General features: G+C 39.8%; 1 protein-coding gene across 1 annotated transcript in view; it reads right to left on the bottom strand.

Moving 5' to 3' along the window:
* The window catches only part of LOC149083939 (matrix metalloproteinase-21-like), a 56,334-nt gene extending 34,388 nt beyond the window's left edge, over positions 1 to 21,946 (bottom strand). Inside the window, exon 1 of the mRNA XM_089234314.1 lies at positions 21,690 to 21,946. The gene's annotated coding sequence lies outside the window, so the exon portion shown is untranslated. The remainder of the gene's footprint in view (positions 1 to 21,689) is intronic.
* Positions 21,947 to 22,162: the final 216 nt, after the last annotated feature.

Below are 22,162 nucleotides of genomic sequence, written 5' to 3'. Positions count from 1 at the left end.
AAAATACGTTTCGAATCTTCAATTAATGATTATTAACTCAAAGCTCCTTCAAAAAAGTTTATAATAATTGTTTTCCGACATCTGTTAATTACTTTTGTAACCATTTTTTCTAAGGTTTTGATAGAATTGCTTGCCGTTTTTAAGCAAGTGTGAAAGTTAAAAGTTTTTATCTTTCTACGTACATTATTCAGTGACTTATTAAACTTTTAAATGTCAACTAACTTTAGGATCACTCCGTACCTGTTGACAGAAGAGTTAAGTACATGTTTATCTATCCAATAATACAATAAATTTAATTGATGTATCTACTCTGAAATTTCACATCTCACGGAGATTTCCTCATATGACAGCAGAGACAAAGCACGTCTCAAAAGACAAAAAAATTTTCTTCATATGCCCAGGCCTGCACTGCCAGGTCTGTGAACATTGTACTTTCACCCACCTCGTTGATCTTTATTTTCTTTTTCATTTGCAAAGCGCACTACTGCAACAGCAATTGGCAGAGTCATGATGAAGGGGGTTTGATGGGTTATAAGTACCGATTGGAACCCTGTCTCACCAATTATGGCTTTCGGTTAATTGACGTATCCCTATTCAGGACTCGAACTAGCGTACGGCTCCGTTAATAAGATGGGCTGTTACCTTACCAAAATACGATCTGCTAGCGGCCGCAAGAATCAGATAATGCAAATGAAATTCGAGATACTGTATAGGTGTTTCTTCGAATGTGCGCTCTCGAGAACGAGAAAAAAATTGGAGTAAGCTGTCATAGGCCAGGATTACACTATAAAAGTTTGATCAAATCCTCAACCAATAAAGTTCATAGATTACATTTGTGCGAACGCAACCGATAATCTTATTGGTTGAATTTTTCAAATTTAAAAAAAAACTTTCATAGTGTAATCCCGGCCATAGACACGGCCGCCAGATATGACGTGAATACATTTTTGTGCCTAGCCTCTCGTGGTAGGTAATGATTTCATGCCCCCACTCCCCACACAAGGGTGGGGCTGACAGGGTTCCGACCTGGGAGTCAGGGATAATTCTTGGATAATTCTTTTTTCCCACACTATAAATTACGAATCAAGGCAAACCATTAATATATATTATGGCGTTAAAACAGAACCAGCAACAACATAAACCCCGGCGAAGGATGCAGACAACGAAAGAAGATCTCAAGGGGTAAGTTAGTGCGCTAAAGCCGGGTTTTCCTATATAGAAGTAGAATTTCTGCGCCGTGTGCAGCGTAAAAACGCTGATTGGTTAAAATCTTGCAAATTCAGGTTTTTTTTGACCAATCACAGTTTTCACGCTGGACTCGCAGCAGAAAGCCTGCTCCTAGAAAAACCCGGCTTAACGGATCAGTCGGGAGGATTCCTGAAGATTTGCGGATGTTAGCGCACCAACCCCTTCGTGTGGCATCTTCTTTCCTCGTATGCGTCCTGCATCGGCGTTTATGGTGCTCCTGGTTCTTTTATAACGCCATTAATGGGTTTTCTACTGTTCCGATAATTTTGCAATGCATAAAAGGTAGTGTTGCCCTCCGAATTTTATAAAATTTTGTTGCCGTAACCGCATGGCGTTGGTGGTGGTTAGCTGTTGACTACCCCCCCTCTACTTTGTTTCATTTGCATTAGTTGATAATTTGCTTTAAGCTATTTTATGACCACCCAGTGTATTAAATAAAGATAAATTTATCATTCGCATTCCAAATTGCAAATACTCTGGTATCAATAATGCATATTTTCATGGCCAATGTCCACCGAATGGCTAGTTAAAATATTGGTTGATCAAACCCCGAAGTAATCCAGATTACGGTCAACTTCGGACTCTTAACCAAGACTTCACTGGCCTGATTTCGAACATTGGCCGTAACATGCAAATTGTTTGAACAATGAGGGATGACAATGCAGCAGCTTTTAGTCATTCATATCCTTGCACACTGTTTCGATCACTCACATGCTTGCAAACGCTCTAGGTCAATCTTTTGATGATTCGCATGCTTGCCCACGCTCCAAGGCATTCTTTTTCCTCACTCATGTGCTTGAACACTCTCTCGGTCACTCACTGACGTAACCTTCCCCTCTCTGACTCACTGTTTTGGTCACTCACTGACGTGACCTTTCCCCTCTCTGACTCACTGTTTTGGTCACTCACCAACGTGTCCCCTCGATCTCTGGTTCAAAGTTGTGGTCACTCACTGACCTGGCCACTCTTTGGTCATTCCCATGCCTAAAAATTTTCTCTAGGCTACTCCCATGCTTGCAAACTCTCTAGGTCACTGATTTGGTCACTCATTGACGTGACCCATTGCTCTTTAGTTCAATCTTTTTGTCATTCACATGCTTGCAAACACTCTAGTTCGCTCACTGATGTGACCCATTGCTCATTAGCTCACTCTTTTGGTCATTCACATGCTTTCAAATTCTCTAGGTCACTCTTTCGGTCATTCAGTGTCCAAGTCTCTCGCTCTCTGAGTAGAGGGGGATTTATTTTGTTGGCTAAACAAATTTCACGGCCATTCTTCCCTTTTACTAATTTTCTTGGCCACATTCATTCCTCGAATTCTCCGCCCTGGACTGCTTCCCCCGTAACTACACAATTGCATGGACTGGCCTGATTTCGGACATTGGCCGTGACATACACAATTTGTTTGAACGACGTTCGATGACCCTAATGTACCAGATATTGAAGATTCACAGGCCGTATTCACCGTGAGTAATGATCGGAAATTTCTAGAACGCGACGACGTGTTCCTGTCTATATATAACCTACATCTGTCGATATTTACTTATAGGTTTCGGATCATTCTGTGTAGCACAGGAAAGCGGTTATTTAAGAGCTGTGAACAATATCCTACCTTACAACATGAACAGCCGATAATCAACGGCTGTACATGGCCTGGCTCTTTCGGTTATCGCATACGACGAGGTGTCTCTTACAACGAACGCTATGTCAAGAAACATAGTCAAACGTCACGGAAACGTTTGTTGTAATGAACCGGGGGGGGGGGGTTGTGTTTGCGATTAGCATGATCGATTATTGGGATGACATCCCTCTCGTCGATCATCGAGATCGATCTTGTTGGAGCCCGCGAGGTTCGCCTAATTACGTTACCGTCCGATGGTGAGCGCGGGATACTTGAATGGATTTGTAAGCGATCGGAAGCCGCTTAAATAATTTTCAATTTATCGTAGGCCACAATGAAATTAAATGGTTCAAAAATCTCGAATACCACGATGAAAATTTCGAATGCAGAAACCACATGCCCACTTACTCATAAGTACACTGAACGGCTAGGCTCGCATGCTCAGAATAGGACGCGGGGAGGGGATAAGAGGGGAATTGAAATAGACCATCTCAGCTGCTGACAACATGATTTTCTTCATTATTTGGGGTCTCAGGATTACGAATCCGAGAATAGTTGCCGGTCCTCCACTTCTTCATGAACACAAATTGTATATCTGCTTATGTTTTTCACAGCTAGATTCAATGCATCAAAAATTACACTGTTTCTCCACTGCAAATTATTCCATCCAATACATTATTATCATAGTTTGAATTTTACAGACAAAACATCTTTGGATTTTTCTCTGCAATAATTTTTTTTTACCTCTGATTTGCCACCTTTCTTATAGCGGCATCCCCGTGCGGTGGCACTTGTCGAATAGATGCTCAAGGAATTGATTCCCGTTCCGATAGACTTCGCCGGAAGCTTTATTAAGCCAAGGCCACACTCGTGTCAAGGCTAGCCCATTACTCTCCAAGGTTTGTCATGGGCGAGTAGTGTGGCCACTCCACCATTGGCAATGGTCGTCAAATGTTGGAGGCTGGAAGGTATTGTAAGGCTGGTCGAAAAGAACGACCAGTAAAGCTTTCAACAAAAGTGAATGGGCCCGCCTTCTTACCAGATCTTCCGATCCGTCTGGCCACACATTAGTCGAAGAACGCCAACAGTTTAGCGTTGGAGTAATAAATTGTTCTGGAAGCAAATATTTGCCAAGGAACATTGGATCAAGTGTGACCAGCATATAGCCAGACTATGTTGCTGCTGCTTCTCTGCATCAAGGGAAAGCAAATATTGGAAGCGAATATTTGGGAATAACTATTGGGCCAGGATTGACACGAGTATGGCCCTAGCTAATACACATTCAGATACAAATACAGAGGCCACTGGCAACTTGCCCAACGAGGTGGCGAAAAGTACAAGAACAAGAACAGAACCGTTTTTTTCAGAGCATTGTTCGCGTTCTTCGACCAATATGTGGCCAGGTGGATTGGAAGATCGTGAAGGAAGACGGCTTCTTTGACTTGGAAGCTGGAACTCACTCGACTAGACTTCCAATACCATCCAACCTCAAACATTTGACGATCGTTGAAAATGGTGGAGCAGCCACACTACTTGCTCATGCAACATATTGGGCCAGCCTTAATGCGTGGGCTTGGCTCAATTGAAAAAATAATGTCCATGACAAACTTCAAGAGAAGTTGTGTGTGTTCGAAAAGGTAGTATATAGTGAGAGCATAGTACATTATCTTCGTCACTAGAAATAATTAACGTAAACAGTCTGTTAACCTGGAAGTCTTCTCTTGGAACCTCAAATAGAAATTTAGTTTAATGCACAGCATTTTTTAGTCGGGCAGCCGCACAAAATCACCTCGCGGCCCGCGGACATTTGTTGGCCACCCCTGAGGTATATAATCTGGAATTTGATCATATGTGAGACTGCCATCTAGTGTGAACTATATTGCACAGTTCGTTCTCGATTTGTGGGCAGGACACATTTATTCGATGCTGAATTTTACCACATATATCAATAGTTTTTAAACTATAGGTAGCGGTTCTCAAGAAGCGTTGCCAAATATTGAGAGACGCGTTGTTCCATGCCGAGAATACGAACCTGCGTACTGATTAGCAGAAGATTAAACAATTTCTTTATGAGAATATTATAACTTTAAAAATTTAGGATGTTGTTAACATTAACCACGCATCAAACGGCATCTACGGTAAATCCTGCCGAGATGGGGTCATTCAAGTATTACGTCAGCATCGGCGGTGGTTTGAATGTTGCTTACGTCATCAACCACCCCTTTTTGAAGATACGAAATATTCTAAGCTGCTGACGAAATTTTGCTGACAAGGGGGGGAGGTCAAAAATGGCTGAAAATCTGCTTACGTAATACTTGAATGGCCCCTATGTTTGAAGCTTTGCAAAACTAGTTTACATAGCAAAGGCAGGACTTGATAGAAGGGGCCCCGAGTTGTATTGGTTCGAAAATAATTGAAGATTTTGTTTGAAGTATTTCGAAAGTATTGTTTAATATTATCAATTTTGTTCAGTTCTGAAACTATCCCCCCTCCCCCCACAATTCTCAAAAAATTCCTGATTGAATTAGTTATAGTTAACTTTGATTTGAAGTCATTTGAAATGATTCTTTAATTGAGAGAGATAGACAGCTTTTTCAGCCCAATAATAAACAAATACAGTAAAAACCTCTCCCCTTTTTTACGGGCACCGGCGGGGGGGGGGGATTCTTCCGTTAAAGAGGAGTGACCGTTAATCAGGGGTTTGAAATGCGTACATTTATTATACAAGGGAAAATTGTTATTTGGCCGAGAGAGGGGGGTGATCGCATCTGAGGGGGCGTCCGTTAAGAGGGGATTTTACTGAATCTGTTCTCCTGATATACTGGACTGAGAAAAAGCTGCATCTCTCTGTCTACCGTCCCATACGGCCATTTTCTGAAGTTTAGAGAGGCTCTACTCCTCTACTTTGGCGTTGACAGGCCTCAACGCCAAAGTGCGTGAAATAAGGAAGGCAGGGTCGTGTCTCCGTACGGTGATGTAGATGCAAGAGGGCCTGCGTTCGAATCCCGGTGGAGACCGATTGACTTTTCTTTCCGATTTCAACTCGGCACAATATCCAGAAAGTATTTGTTTTCCTGATTCTTCAATAATTGATGAACCACCAAAGAAACAGACAAATAAATAATTAATAATTCTGTAATGAATATCCTTCTCGATGTATCTTAAAAGCATTTCTTTTCAATAATTATGCAATTATTCATTCATTAACTGTGAAATAACTTTCTGTCACAAATTACAAAAATTATTTCTCTCATTGATTTATAAGTTTTTTCCCCTTACCAATTCTGAAATAATTTCTTTCATTAATTCTGAAATAATTTCTTTCATTAATTCTGAAATAATTTCTTTCATTAATTCTGAAATAATTTCTTTCATTAATTCTGAAATAATTTCTTTCATTAATTTCCAAATTAGTTATACATTATTTAGCAACCAAAAACGTAGAGGGCGGACGGGCAATCAAAGAACGATCAAGTGGGGGATTCAGCCGTGCTAGCTAAAGCCCTTCCACAAGGCCAGTTACGGCCTTCACATCCTGCAGAAGGGTTCCTAGATGGGATCTTTGGTGTGCCCTCGTACAGATTTTTCACCAACTCTTCTGTAGTGAATTTATAGCGTAAAAAAAGATATAGAAATCATCCGCTGTCAGCCTCTCCCCCCCCCCACCTGCGGGAGCCATAACGCCCGGAAAACCATATTATCCATTTTTTTAAATGTGTTAATTCACTAGAAAATAAATGTATGGGGCTTTCACCAAAAACCTTAGCCTAGGTGAGCAGGACGCGTTCAAGAGACTGAAATGAGAAACAGGCCGGGCTGTCGTATTCATCCTGTATAATCGCAAAGGGGGCCTAGGCAGTGCCCGTCTTAACGCATGGGACCACCCGGCCACGGCCCGAGGGCCCGAAGAGTATGCGGGGCCTCACAAAAATGAGAACCAGTTACAATTTTCGAGAATTTGTCAGGTGGGATCTCAGAAAAATCACTTGACCTGGGGGGGGGGCATGTATTTATCCTGTAGTTTTTGTATTTTTCCTGTTCCAGAAAATGCTAAGAAGACATTTAATTTGATATCATACCGTGCACCGCCCAGGCTCTATCGACCATTGTCAATTTTAGCCATTCTCTGGGTGGTGTCGGTTAGAAGACAAAACCTCTCATTCCAATATGCAGGCTGCGTAGGCCATAAATCTATTTCAGGAGTTTTCAGACTTTTCTCTGGACACCAATCTTCATGGCCTCCAAATTTTTTTGAATTCTCATGCCTCTCCAGGAAACCATTCCTTATATTTTAGGAACCCCAATCAATTTGAATTATGAATGATTGTTAATTGTAAACTTTAAATGCTCGAAACTTGATAAATAGTTATTAAAAAAAAATTGAAATTAATCATATTCAAAGCCTAACCGTTGTTTGGGGGGCCTCCACATACAAAGCAGAAATTATGGGGGCTCCTGCAACTGGTGTCAAAAATGTTTGGTTTGATAGTGTATATCTTAGGCTAAATGTGATAAATCCGGTTATTTTGAAAATCACCGGCCATTTTGGCCTAGTTTGATAAATTTTGAAATTCACTTTTACCGGTGATTATTAATAATAACCAAACGTCGTTCGTATAAACGTGGCAAATCGTACTAAATTCATCATATTCGGTCGGTATTATGCATAATCACCATTTCGTATTGGTATGCGTGATAAATTGTTACTCTATTGCCGTGATAAGATTTATTATTTAGGTGACTGTTATTGTGAGCCGATCTCAACTGGATGTAATGAGCTCTGATTTAACGAATTTTTCCGCGAACACCCCCCCCCCCCCGAACAACAAATTCCGAAATAACAAATTTGCGATAGTACCCCCGATATAACAAACTCTCATTTAACACATTTTACGATCATGCCTCAATATAACGAGCTCTCATTTAACAAATTCCTTGATTAAACAAATTCATAGAAGTTTTTGTGCGTATACAATCAGTCTCCAATATAACAAACTCCTTTTTAACGTATTCTAAAATTTGACCCTGATATAATGAAATCCTTGAACCTTATAACTTTAACTTAACTATAACCAACGACGCTTGGGAGCATACCGACACATAATCGCCGGTAAAAGTGCATATTTCTTTTTAATATTTATCAAATTTATCAACGACGTATGGGTTTTTTTAACAGCGATTATGCATAATCACTGGTAAAAGTGATAAATTTACTAAACTTTTTTACCGAGATGATTCACGAAATTATGTATAATAACCAATTTATCCCATGTTGTTTAAATTTTGGCCAAAAAGCAATGGTGCCCTAGCAAAAATGCCCACTCGAATCTCCCTCGGTTATTTAAATCATAATAATAGCAATGACGATTATTTTCGAGTGTATTCATGGCCGAGATTCGTATATTTATTTATTAGTCTTAGAATTATAAAAGAGCACCGGAGAAAAAGGGGGAGGGGGCAATTGTACAGTCAAATAAATCCTCATTATTTTCCTATATGGATAGGGGGGCCCCAAGTCAAGGTTGAATATAGGAGTCTCACGTATTAATATAATGATGTCCTCTTCTCAAAGTCCTTGAAAGATGAATAGAGATGTCTTATGGTAAGAAAGCCAACTGACACGGGCGTCATATCGGAAGGGGGGGGGGGAGTACTAATAAAGGCTCCAATTTTATAGTATGATAGCAATTTGTAACCTTGAATATATATTTGTATGAGCTCATGGTGATATTTGTACCCAATACTACGTTCATACAAGGCCCAGCGCTGTCAACGGAGGCTCTGTTTGATTGTTCTCGTCGCAGTACAGGCTCTGTGTGTATTCTGTGTGTGTGTATATATTGCATATTCTGTAAAAGGAGAGGCAAACAAAACTGCCCAGCACTGTGGACGGAGTCTTTGTTTCTTCGTTTCCCGTCACAGTCGAGGCGCTGTATGTATGTAATTTGCATACATTTGTGTGTTTGGACCATTCTCAAATCTCTCCCACTTCAACATGCCAACTTCTTCTTTTTCTTCTCTCTTGCCCGCAAGTCTTTTCCCACACTTCTTTCGAAATCCCAGGCTGTGGTCTCCGGCCCTTTTTGACGTGCAATTTTTCTCCCTAGTCATTTCGTTCAGCTGTCCATTTCAGTCAAATGTCTTGTACGTTGCATCGAGTTGATGGCTGTCTTCGTGGGGAGAACGACGCGAGTGATTCGGTACTTGCGACTTGATTCGGTATCAACGGTTCCAGCCACACAATATCCGATTATGCGGGAAGCAATTCTGGTGTCATTTTACAACGTTAGCGTATTTAGTACATTGGAAATGGATGAAGGGTGAATATTAATTAAGCCCCCATAGTAAATCGGAGAGAAAAAAACGAAACTTATATTTAATTATGCAATGATCACAGTATCTATGAATTTTACATTCCATTAGAAAAGTTAGCGCCCTCTATTGGCGCATTATAAAACAAAAATAAAGTAATCAAACGTTCGTATGGAAGACAGATTGAATATTTTGCGGGCAGTATCTGCTCTCAAACGAATTTATCTTAACTTGTATAACATATTTTTCATTAATTCCAAATGTTTCCATTCAATAAAAACATTATGTGTATAGCGGTTGGGATGCGAATTAACAGTTGATGTGTGAAGTGTAATATTCGATTAAGCGGAGAAAACTCGTAGTTTAAATTCTCGTATTAAGTGGACAACTTTGGCATTGTTTCTATGGCATAAGTTTTGGTGTGAGAGGATATTATCCGTTTTTATATGTTATCCAATTAGCGGGGCTGATTCTATTACCATATTTTTCTGCTTTTTTGATATATAAGTGGGCTTAGGGTTTCCATCATTAGGCACTCTTCTGATATTTAAATGCGGTATTCTTCCCGCTCACAGAACAGAAACTAAATACAGGGAGGATGACCATATGACCTGGATTTTGCGGGGCATTCTCGTAATTTTGGCCGTATAATTTTTTCAAAATACAAAACTGCTCATTTTCCCTCGTATCTTTTCAATGAGGATTATTTGTATATTTATTCTTTACTGAAATCAAGATTATTTTCATGATTTATATGAAATTATTTGTCATATAAGTTTTATTATTTTTTTTGGGGGGGGGGGAGATTACATTTTGATGCATTGCGATTTCTAGAAACGTTTTATTTCCGGCTATTACCGAATAATTTTTTTTTGTCTATAATTAGCAACTTTATTTGTCTGTGATAATGTTTTGTCTAAAATTAGCAACTTCACTTGCCTCTGAAATTTTTTTTTTGGCTATAATTGGCCACATTACTTGATTCAGAAAAATTTGTGGCGATATTCCGTATGTAGATCCCGATTTCCAATATATTTATGAAGGTAATATAGACACTCAAGGAATTTATCGTCTTGCGTGTATTGGTACATTTCTACCGGGAATATACAGACTGGTGAAATAAATTAAGAGAATTTGCATATTTTATCGAATTTCATGAAAAGAACTGAACTGGATGTAAAACCACTGCTTCTAGACAAAAATGCAAATCTTGTACGTCAAATACGTGAGCGTACACGTGTGTGTAGGCGGAGCAAGTAGTGAAACAGGCCTTATAAGCGCGCGTAAGTTAAGACGCATTTCGTTCGCTAGCACACCTCGGCGAATTTCTTGGTGATATTTTGCAGCAATCGATTAATTTCAAATTGTAACAGTAAAAATGAGTAACCACCAACGTTTAGATGATGGAATGAGGTGGCGAATTGTGGGGAGGCTAGAAACAGGCCAATCTCAAGTGCAAATTTGTAGTGATTTCAATTTAACGCCCAGCGTCGTGTGTAACTTATGGGAACAGTTCCAGGATACCGGATCCATCGAGAGAAAGCCTGGGCAAGGTCGTCCAACAGCCACGACGGCCAGAGAAGATCGCCATTTGTCGATTATAGCGAGGCGTAACAGGAGTGCTACAGCTTCTCAGCCCTCTCGTGACTTGTATGCAGCCACAGGAACCCGTGTATCAAGGGTGACTGTTTCCAAAATACATCATGAGAGAGGGTTGTTTGCAAGAAGACCTGCTGTTTGCGTCCCGCTCACTTCTACGGATAGGAGAATCCGTTTATCATGGTGCAGAGAGCATAGAGATTGGATCAATGGGCGACCGTTCTCTTCACTGATGAGTCCCGGTTCAGCCTAAGCACCGATTCTCGCCGTACGTTCATATGGAGAGAACCAGGGACCCGCTACCTACCCTCCAATGTCCGCGAAATCAACCATTATGGCGGAGGAGGTTTAATGGTCTGGGCAGGCATCATGTTGGATGGCCGCACACCTCTCCATGTCTTTGAAAGAGGCACTGTGAGGTCTTGGAGCCCTATGTTCGCCTTTTCAGGGGTGTAGTTGGCCCTGAGTCCATTTTAATGGACGATAACGCGAGGCCACGATAACGTGAGCTATTCTGCTCGACGATTTTCTAGAGAGTGAGGATATTCGCCGGATGGATTGGCCAGCCAGATCTCCAGGCCTTAACCCTATAGAGCATGTCTGGGACGCTCTGGGGAGGGCAATTGCAACTCGCAACCCCGCTCCGGGAACCATCCAGGGAATGAAAACAGCGTTGCTGAACGAGTGGGACCAATTGCCACAGGAAATGATAAACTGCCTTATTTCACGTATGAAATCACACTGCGAGACCTGTATATCTGTAAGAGGGGACCATACACCCTATTAACCCATTTTTTTGTTTATTCTGCAACCGCTGTACCTTCCGACTCCAACGAGTGTTACGCACGATCATGCGTGTGTATTACACACAATTATTGAATAATTATTTGTTTTGTATTGTATCAATGTATGCAGGGGCGTAGCCAGAAATTTCGTTCGGGGGGGGGACCACTTTCATTTCGGGGGGGGACCAAAGTGACAGAACAATGGATTTGGCCATCTTTTTCCCTTTTTTCGGTCATTTTCTCACATTTCGGGGGGGGGACCAGACCCCCAAGTCCCCCCCCCCTGGCTACGCCCTTGAATGTATGTACATATCAAATTTCATTAAAATCGGTACAGTAGTTCTAGAGATAATCAACCAAGCCTACGAATTCTCTTAATTTCTTACACCAGTGTATATACCTTTCGCAAGTCGAATGGGAGCCATTAGCTGGCCATATTTGGCCCTCGGGCTGAAAGTTGTGCACCCCTGCTTCAAAGCATCTGGGGGGGGGCATTTTGAAGTTATTCATCACTGTTCTTCTTAGCAGCCATGTACCTGAAGGTAGAGTAAATAATATTACCCGACTGTGGATAATACCGCACTTCCTGTATAGTTATTTACAGCCAAACTCTGTTATAATGACCGAAAATTTGGTTATTATACATAGATGTTTAAGATAACTTTCAATCGTTATAAATCGGGCCTCTATAGCAGGGCTCAAATGAATTGAGTTTTATTTAGCCTTTATGCCTATAGTTTAGAGCATACCTGAAAAATGTAACAAATAATATGTCCTCCCGGTTATCCGACGATTACGATTACTCGTCATACCTCTGGTCCCGTAAATGTCGAATAATATCGGAAGAGTCTATACTGTGATACAATTCAAATTTAAATATTTCTGTAAATTTCAATCTCGGGTAAAAATTGATTAAGCTTCCTTAATTTAAATCTAATTAGCCGATCAATACGTTGCTGAAAGTTTCACTAAAAATTTAAATCAATTTAATTAATTTTCGTCCGTAACGGGATATTAATAAAAGCTGATTGGAATTACGATAATTAAAAACCGGTAGATGATGGACAAATTATGCAAATCACGAAGGGGTAAATTCAAATCGTATGGAACGACGCAAATTCCTCCCTTCCACCCTCCAGCAACAATTCGAGCGTTATACTCATTAGAGATTGTGTTCAATAACATTAATTTATGGGCATGACGGATGAGCGTAAAATTGAGAGCAACAGGTTCACAGGAATGGAAAGGCTTTTGGATTTGAGGCATGTAGGCATAATTTGTGCCGCCACCGACGCCGCCATTTTCCACCCACGCGAATTTCGGCTGATCCGGTTCTCAAGCCCTTCCATTCAAATCGAGACTCACGTAGAGAGAGAAATTAGTTTGTGAAGCAAATTCATGGGGCGGCTAATATGGCGTGTGAGATTAATGCGACCTTAATCATTTCCAAACCCAGCAAATGGTTCAGTTCAGGCATTTAAGGGCATCTTTCCACCCTCATTTACATAATAATAATATGCTTGCTATCCGGGAGGAATTCAACTTGTTCAGGGAATCGTGAAATTAGAAATTTTCATGGCATATATAATTTTTTTTTTTTTTTAAAGTATGAAAAGAAGTATTGATGTGAATAATTTCTGTAAGAATTTAAACATTGCTTCTCTCTCTCTAGAGAGGAAAATTTTCGATTTTAGTGGAAAAATATTCCAAATGAAGAACGAAAAAATTTCGCAACTCGTAGGGGGTGAAGAAATGCTATGAAAAATTCAACATGTTTTGAACATTGTAGTATTTTTTTGTTTTTTTCGAAACTTTATAGGAATTCAGGGGAAAAAAAGACGCAACAGAAGTTGAGGAAAGATAATGGGGTGTTAAGAGATATAAAAAAGGGAGACATGAATGAAGAAAGAAAGATAAGTGAGACAGAAACGAGAACAAAGACAATGGAGGCAGATATGGAAAAAGACAAAGGAGATAGAAATGGAAGAGAAAAGATAGTGAAAAAAAGAAGACCAGGAAGAAAGAAACGGAGAAAAAAGGCAGAAATTCAGAAAAATGGGCAATTGGTAGATAAGGATAGGAACAGAAATTCAGAAAGAGCAGGCGGAGGGGGGAGGGGGCACAAATTCAAGAGAAGAATCAATGGGTATATAAGAAGAGAATAGGAATTCAGAAATAGACAGGTGGCAGAAATTCAAGAGAAGGGAGCAAAGGGTAGATAAGAAGAGGGCAGAAATTCGAAAAAAGAGAGGACAGGAATTCAAAAAAGAAGAGAGGGTCAGAAATTAAAGAAAAAAAAAAGGCAACAGTTAGATAAGAGGACAGAAATTCAGATAAAGTACGGGGGGGGGGCAAAAATTCAAGAGGAGGGTCAATAAGTAGAGGACAGAAATTTAGGAAAAGGACTGGGGCGGAATTTCAAGAAAAGAAACAAGGGTTAAATAAGACAGAAATTCAGAGTGAGGGTCAATAAGTCGCTAAGGAGAGGAAAGAAATTCAGATAAAGAGCAAGGGGTAAACATTCAGAGAAAGGGCTCGATAAGAAGAGAACAGAAATTCAGAAAAAAAGACAGGTGGGGGAAATTCAGAGAAAGGGTGAGGGGGGTGATAAGAAGAGGACAGAAATTCCAAACAATGAACAGGTGGCAGAAATTCAGAGAAAGACCAATGAATAGACAAGAAGAGGAAAAAAATCCAGAAGGGAAGGGGGGAAGGGTTTGATAAAAAGAGGACAGAAAGTTAGAAAAAAATGACTGATGACAGTTATTCAAGAGAGTGCCCGAGTGGCATCGTGAAGTTTACCATCGTGAAGGTTAAGGTTGTTGTCAGGTTCGAACCCAAGGGAGGATATAGATAAGATATTTTCCCTAACGAACTCGATGCGACCACCGATAGACAGCGCCTTCACTTCCAACCCATCTCACTAATGGCAGTAAATTGTAATATAGCGATATGGATAGAGTTGGTGTTTGGTGAAGTAGTAGTTATTCAAGAGAAGGGGCAATAGATAGAAAAGAAGGAGGCAGAAATTCAGGTAAAAGACATGCGGCAAAAATTAAGAAGTGCAATGGGTAAAATGGGGAAAGGATAGAAATTTGAATAATCGATAAAAATTTCGATGGGAATAATTTCTATTAGAAATTAATCATCATTTATCTTTTTCTAGAGAATAAAATTTTATATTTTAGGGGGAAAAATGTCAGTTTAATTACACTTCGGGAGGTGTGGGGGGGGGGATTCAATAGCTCGAAGGAATGTGGGTTCAAGAGTAATGGCACGAAGACAGGGAACAGAAATTCGAAAGAAGAGCCGATGGGTACATAAAGAAGAAGACAGAAATTCAGAAAAAGGACGAGGGCAGAAATTCAGAGAAAGGGAATAGGTTGATAAGAAGAGTACAGAAATTCGGGAAAAAAAGAAGAGGGGGGAGGGCAGAAATTCGAGAAAAAGAGCATTGAATATGCAGACATTAAGAATAGAACGAAACGATGAACTTCTGAACTTCTCCGCTACTTGTACGAAGTACAGACTCTGTGGGGAATCGAACCACCAATCTCGTACTTTCTGGGCGCATGCTCAATCATCAAGCTACAGAGGACAGACATTCATTTCCTAAGAACACCGTGTTCCTTTGGGCTGAACGGGACTACGCAATAGATAGCCTTCACCAAAGAAAAAAAAAATCTTTCCAATTATCTTCGCTTGGTATCATCGCAGTCATTTGAAATTCGAATAATTAACGGACAGGTTCATCGTTTCGTTATATGCCGACATCTGGAGGCTAAGTTAGTTACGAGCGTTGCTGAGTTAGGAGGCCGTCTATTGCGCAGTCCCGTTCAGCTCAAAGGAACATAGTGTTCTTAGGGAGGAAAATAGCTGTCCTCTGCAGCGTAATGGTAGACTACATCCCCGGAAAGTGCGAGATTGGTGGTTCGATTCCCCATTGAGGAATGCGACTTTATCCCCCAATTATCTTCGCTTGGTATCCAGTCATTTGGTGTCGCAGGAAATGTTTCTCTAATAAATGGAATAGCTAACCTCCGGGGGTAGTAAATTCTAACGCAACTGACGCGTTTAAAAAAATACGATAAACATGTTATGGCAAATCGAAAAGCTATCCGTACTAAGAATAAGACAACCATAAGTATTCTTCATGGGCATTATATAATATTTTATCATGTACGTATATACATTGTTTATTTTTTAATTGGGTTGCTGTGTTTTAGAGAGATATATGGCATCTGTATTTGTTATGGGCATCTGCTTCTCAGCCACTTCGTTGGGCATTTTGCCTGTTGTGGTGTTGCATTTGCACTCGTATTAAGAATAGAATTAGGGAGGTAGTAATCTTCTCACCAGAGAAAATGTGTAGAAAAATGACGCAAAAAAATCAGAAATGAGGGAAAGAGGGGATGCAGATATGAAAGAAAGAAAGAAAAAGAGAGAGAGAGAGAGAGAGAGAGGTATAAATTTTTAAAAGTGAATCGGTTGCATTCCGGAACGCGCTGTGTGCATATATGCGTGATCAAAACATATTCAGATCGTTAGTTATGCTTGTTTTGTGCTACACTGGTGTTGTCATCTGTTTTCCATACATTGAAGCGAAAATGGTGAATGCCAGAATGTTCGTGTTGTATAAGCATCGTGTTGGAGGTTTGAGTGCTTTCTGTGGAGAGAATTTTCCAAATGAAAAAGACCGGCGTCACAAAATTGGAAAAAAATCAGAAAGTTAACTTTAGACATGCGTTTTTAACATTTTACCGCTAACGTGGTTTTGAACCTTTATCCTCACAATGAGAGTCCAGCATTATGTCATGATGCCCCATGACTACATAGAGGTGGTTACTTATCTACTGGTCATTCGGACACTTGGTGGTTAATTATCTATTGATAATCTATTGATAATTTTGTAATGGTGTTCTTTGTTCCCACCTAAAACTGTCGCCCCCCTAAATTTTTCCGCTTGGGGCAGTTGCCCTGCCCTCTAGCTACGGCCCTGGAGGTGGGATTCCTGCTGTCACCTATAAAGTAAAAATGAAACAACCTAAATGAATCTTCGAGTAAAATTGATTGATGGGTTTTAAACTGATGTACAGCCATTAAAATGAACAACACGTTGATACGATACCATACATTCTTATCCTGCATAATCGTGAATATTTCATGCGCCATAATGTCGGTTACTGTTTTTTTGGTGCTTTTTGTATCAGAGTTTTCCACCAAACTTTTTATTTCTCTTCCACTTCAACTTTAAATCTTTTCAACTTTTAATGATTGTTCTTAAGCAACCATTTTATGAATGACGGATCAATATATCTACCTCATTAGAGAAACCAAAACGAAGAAGACGAGAGCTGAGTGCTCCTTACCAAGCCCGTAGCGAAAGGGGGGGGGGTCTGGTCCCCTCCAGACATATGAGAAAATGACTGAAAAATTGGAAAAGATGGAGCCAAATCCATTATTCTATCACTTTGGTCGGTGTCCCCTCCGAAATGAAAGTGGTGCCCTCCCTCCCTTCCTCCGAACGAAATTTATAGCTACGGGGTCTGCTTCGCCCCAACTAACGCTAGCAACGTGCATTCTTTTCCACTTTCTATGTTCACAGAAAGTGATTTCAAGGTGAACGTTAAAACATATTAACCTAATACAGTATTTCACATAAGATTTACACCGATTTTGAGCACATGAGTAAAAAAAAGAAAAATATAGTGTTATACCAACAAATCCTCATTTTTATGTTGCATACTGCTTTTAAAATCGAAAATCAACTGCACCGGAAGAATTATTACAAATAGTTCTGTTTTTATTTGACAGATGGCAGTAAGGGGGTTCTAATATGTTCGCTCAATATTTATGTGCGTTTCTCTTCTGTACAAGAATATCGGAACCGGAAAGCGAATGTAATTCGAATTAATTAATCATGTTGAAGGTAACATCATTTATCCGTCTGACACACATAAATGTTTAAGAGCAAGCTTTGACAAACATCTTTCATTCGCACGCATCACACTAATTTATTCATACTATAAAGGAGCCCGCCAAAGGTACCGGCCTAGGGGACCTGCAACGGTGATCAAGTATTAGGTCGTTCAAGTATTACGTCAGCATCGATGGGGGGGGGGGGGGGGTTCGGGTTTGCTGACTTTTGGTGACAAAGGAGGGGGAGTTTGAATGATGCGTACGTCATCAACCACCCTTTATAAAAATATGAAATATTCTTAATGGCAACTTACTTGGTATGCCAAAAACGAGAAAAACCTTTCCTTAGTCTGTAGGCACCTGAACTAATATTTTCCCTATCGATATGTCCTCTACAGAGCCACTTTAGTGATATCTAAATGTTCCGTGAATTGTTCAAGTGATCTGGAAATGTGTCGCGGGCAGCTTAAGTGCTCTGGAACTGTGCCACGCGTCACTCAAGTCATCCGTAACCATGCCGCGGATCACTTAACTAATCTGAGAATGTGCCGCGGATCACTTAACTAATCTGGGAATGTGCCGCGGATCACTTAACTAATCTGGGAATGTGCCGCGGATCACTTAACTAATCTGGAAAAGTACCACGGGGTAACGTGAGGGATGTTGAACGGCACTGGGGGCCGCTTATGTGCTTCAGAACTGTTCCACATGTCACTCGAGAGATCTTTAAATGTGCCACGGACCACTTAAATGTTCTGGAACTGTGTCGCGGGTCACTTGAGTGATCTGCGAAAAAATGTGTCACTTTGATAATTTTTAAAAAATTAGGATTGAAGTTGCGGGCCACATCAGATAACCCCGAGGGCCACATTTGGTTCGCGGGCCATGGGTATAGCATTCGTGGCTTAGAGGGTCGGTCACCATGAAATTCTTAAATAGAAATTTTGAGTTAGTTTTCAACTTTACCTTCAAATAGTACTGAAATTAACAGAACTTTTTTGATTATAGCAACATATAAACGTATTTTCTTCCGAAATGCCAATTTTTTAAAATATTTTTGTACATTAAATAAGCAAATATATCAAAAATACATAAATTTTTGATCTTCTGCGGTGGGAGGGGATGCACGTGCCCCCCATATACCCCACTCCTCCCGCATACATCTCTGATCCCAATATACGTCAGGAGGTAGTGGCAGTGCTGACGAAATTTTGCTGACGGGGGGGGGGGGGGCTCAGCGTTTTGCTGACAAGGAAGAGGGGGCAAAAATGGCTTAAAATCTGCTGACGTAATACTTGAACGACCCCCTTCCGAACTTATCCGACAGTAGAAAGATCATTGCAATAATTGCAACGGCACGGCGTCATACTGGCAGGGCCGTCTTAAGAGCATCATGGGCCCCCGGGCCAAGTGATATTTCTGAGGCCCTACCAGGCAAATTCTTGAAAATTTCGACCTAATCTCATTTTTGTGAGGCCCCTTTTCTCTTGAGGACCCCGGGCCGTGCCCGGGTGGTCCCATGAATTAAGACGGCACTGCATACTGGTATGCAACATGAATACTTTTCCCACTCTTTCCAAGTACATACGAAATCAACCAAGTACAAAAGTATACGTCGTACATAGTAGGTAAAAAATGTTACTGCCCTGTCTGAGATTTGGAGGCTCGCCTATTTTATGCTCCATAGGTTTCCCCCTCGAATCGATATCTGGAAAAGGGCTCGCGAATTTCCAAATGACACGGTGCTCTGATAACTTGCTTCGAAACCCGCCTACTCCATCTGCCTGCCCAACTGCCCGTCACTAATGTCCTTGTTGTATTGTACTGCATTTTGTACGTGCGGGGTGGGGGGGGGGGTGCGGCTCAGCCGTACAATAGTCATACAACACCTTCCACAACGCATGTGTGTGTGTGTGTGTCAACAACATAATAAATAAACGGGAAGGTACGTAAAGCATTGGTGGTTATACAGCACAATACATCTATTGGCGTGGACAAGAATTTATTTTCCCCTCTGATAAGAACTTGACATCTGTTGTCCGAGAGATGTTTCTGTCAGGTCTTTACCGACTTGTCACCAAACACTTTTTTTTCATTTCGGTTGGCAGTTCCCAACTCGAGACGGTCTCCATCGTCGTCTCAACTCTATTCGACTGTCCCTGATCTTGACGCACTCACTGAGAATCCGTAACTGCAGTTATAGTTTTTAACCGCTCGTGGGATCTTCATGTTCGAAACCAAATTCCGTAGGAGATTCTGAACCCTTCGGAATAAATTGTTTCTCGCGTAGATTTTTCACGCCCGGTTAAAACACACAAATCTTGCTTTCTTTCCCTGTCTTTTCGGTTTATCGTCGTATTCCGAAATTATGGAAAGAAAGGAAGAAAAGCTTTAGGTTGAAAATAAACATTGCTGGCAGAAACTCGGTGATTTATCGCCCCCCTCGTCCAATTAACTATTTTTGGTCGTGGAGAAGCCCCACAAAAAAGCCAGATATAGGTTTCTACTGATTTTTCAGTTCTCCCGATGTCGGTTGAATACAGTGGATCCCGCTTACAACGTTTTTTTTTTTTTGTTTTTTTTTAAATACCGTGCGTATAAACGTTGTAAGCGGGAAAACGCTGTAAAAGGGAAATCTCGACGAGTATTAGAAAGGGTTGCGAGTAATGTGACAGAAAGACCACGAAACTAAGTCGTAATCGTCCTATTGGGAATGATATAAGCGGGATTCACTGTACGCAGTTTCGAAAACAAGCTAGTGTATTGAAGAACAAAATGGAATGAGTCGTAATAAGACTATAATTGAAATAATCACTATAGTCATAAATTCTTAGGACTATAAGCTAAGCATATCCGATTGATCTTAATGTTTTCCCGATGATTTCAACCAAATTAGACGAAGTAAGTATCACTGAACTCATATTTTATACTTAAAATATCCAGATACGCTTATTGAACAAGTATTTTTAAATTTCAACTCTATGTTTATGTAACAAAAATCAAATAAATTTAACTTGAAAAAATATTGATGCACAAATTATGCTCAGGATAAGAAAATCATACTTAAAGCTTGAATTAGTGTTTGATTAAGTCTATTAATAATATAATAAAAAAAACGGCGACTTGACCGCAGCAAAATATTGCTACCGCAGAGAGTCCCCCATCGAAGGGGTTAGCGCACCAACCTCTCGATGAGTATAAAAAACAAGCCTGTCGTTCGGAATCGGCAATAAATTGTAGGTCCCGGTCTAATTAGCCCTCGTGTGCAGAAAATGACCGTGGTGCGACAAAAATGATCACTAATAATAAAAAAATTAAATAAGTAATATATGAAAATTAAATAAATATTATATGGTAATTGAGTAAATAATATATAATTAAAAATAAATGAAATAGTTATTTTAATTAAGTTATAATTTAATAAACTTGAATTAGTTTAGAAATTTACTGATTTATTTACTTGATCGCTAATATGTAAAATTTCTTATATTCTATGCACTTCAAAATTAAACACTTCAAATAAATAAATAAATTATGCACTTCAAACTAATGATATTGTGTTAGTTATTTTTACTTGTTTTCCTAGGTTTTTACATATTTTCTTTTGTAATTTTTTTAAAAATTACAAACTGTAAAATTGTAATTTTTTTAAAAATTACAAACTTAGTATTTGAAATAAGTCGTACATTGAATGAAAATTCATAGGCGAAAGAGAATTGATTTAACACATTTTATAAAAATTTTAACTTTTCTTTCGGTTATTTTATAGAAATCTGAATTTGTTAGTTATATTAAAAAGAAATCTGAGTTATTAATTTGCTGAGAGACATCTAAATTTGTTTCTGTTTTCGAAGAAAACCGGAATTTCTTAGTAATTGGGGAAAAAAAATCCAAATTTCTGGAATGTCGAGAAATGATTTTTTTCAGGAATCAATCGAAATTTCCATTTCAATGGGAAACAGTTTTTTTCCTTCAGGTATCAAAGCAAAATACGAATTAAAAACTGAAGTAGAAAATCTTGAGAGAAAAACTTATGATTATAGAAAGATTTAATAAAGGAAATATTTATTGTGGTGAAAATTCAGTTTCATTAAAATATTCGTATAAAAAAAAGATTCTAATAGAAGTTAATAATTTGGTCTCTGGGATCAATCGATTGACAAATCATGTTGACAATTGCAAAGGTATTTCGAAAATCAACTTACCAATATTGATGGAAATTCGAATTTATTATATCCTTAGGAATATAGACGATGTCCAGAACGCGCGAACGTTCAAAATTCTTCAGTTTCGGTAAATTTCGGAATGAAAACAGGAGCACGAATCACAACAGTCCGTGACGAAATGCATGTTTCACACACGGTGCACGAAAGAGACACGTGAGAAACTTTTGACAACAGTGTATAATACAATGGAGAAGAGATGCCGAGGATGTCAAATATATAGTCAATCCTCTCGTTGGAAAATCAAAAGCGAAAAAAACTCGTGCCCCAGGATTACGCGTAACATCATGTTGTGGGCGTAAGAGCAAGGTGGGGAAGAGAGAAAAACGACCAATAGCAGCTCTCAAACTTGAACCCCCTCAACTTCTGATTGGCCACGCTTCCCACAGGTCACGATGACGTCACTCGCGCGGATCAAATCCAGCATCTCGCGTTTTCAAACATATTGAAACTAA

This window comes from Pholcus phalangioides, unplaced genomic scaffold (genome assembly GCF_987345545.1).
Source record: "Pholcus phalangioides strain wild (caught in Gottingen) unplaced genomic scaffold, Ppha-v1.0 ptg000008l_1, whole genome shotgun sequence".
In the NCBI taxonomy this organism is placed as follows: domain Eukaryota; kingdom Metazoa; phylum Arthropoda; class Arachnida; order Araneae; family Pholcidae; genus Pholcus; species Pholcus phalangioides.
Note: the sequence above shows the minus strand (reverse complement) of the source record. Positions and strands in the feature narration are given on the sequence as shown.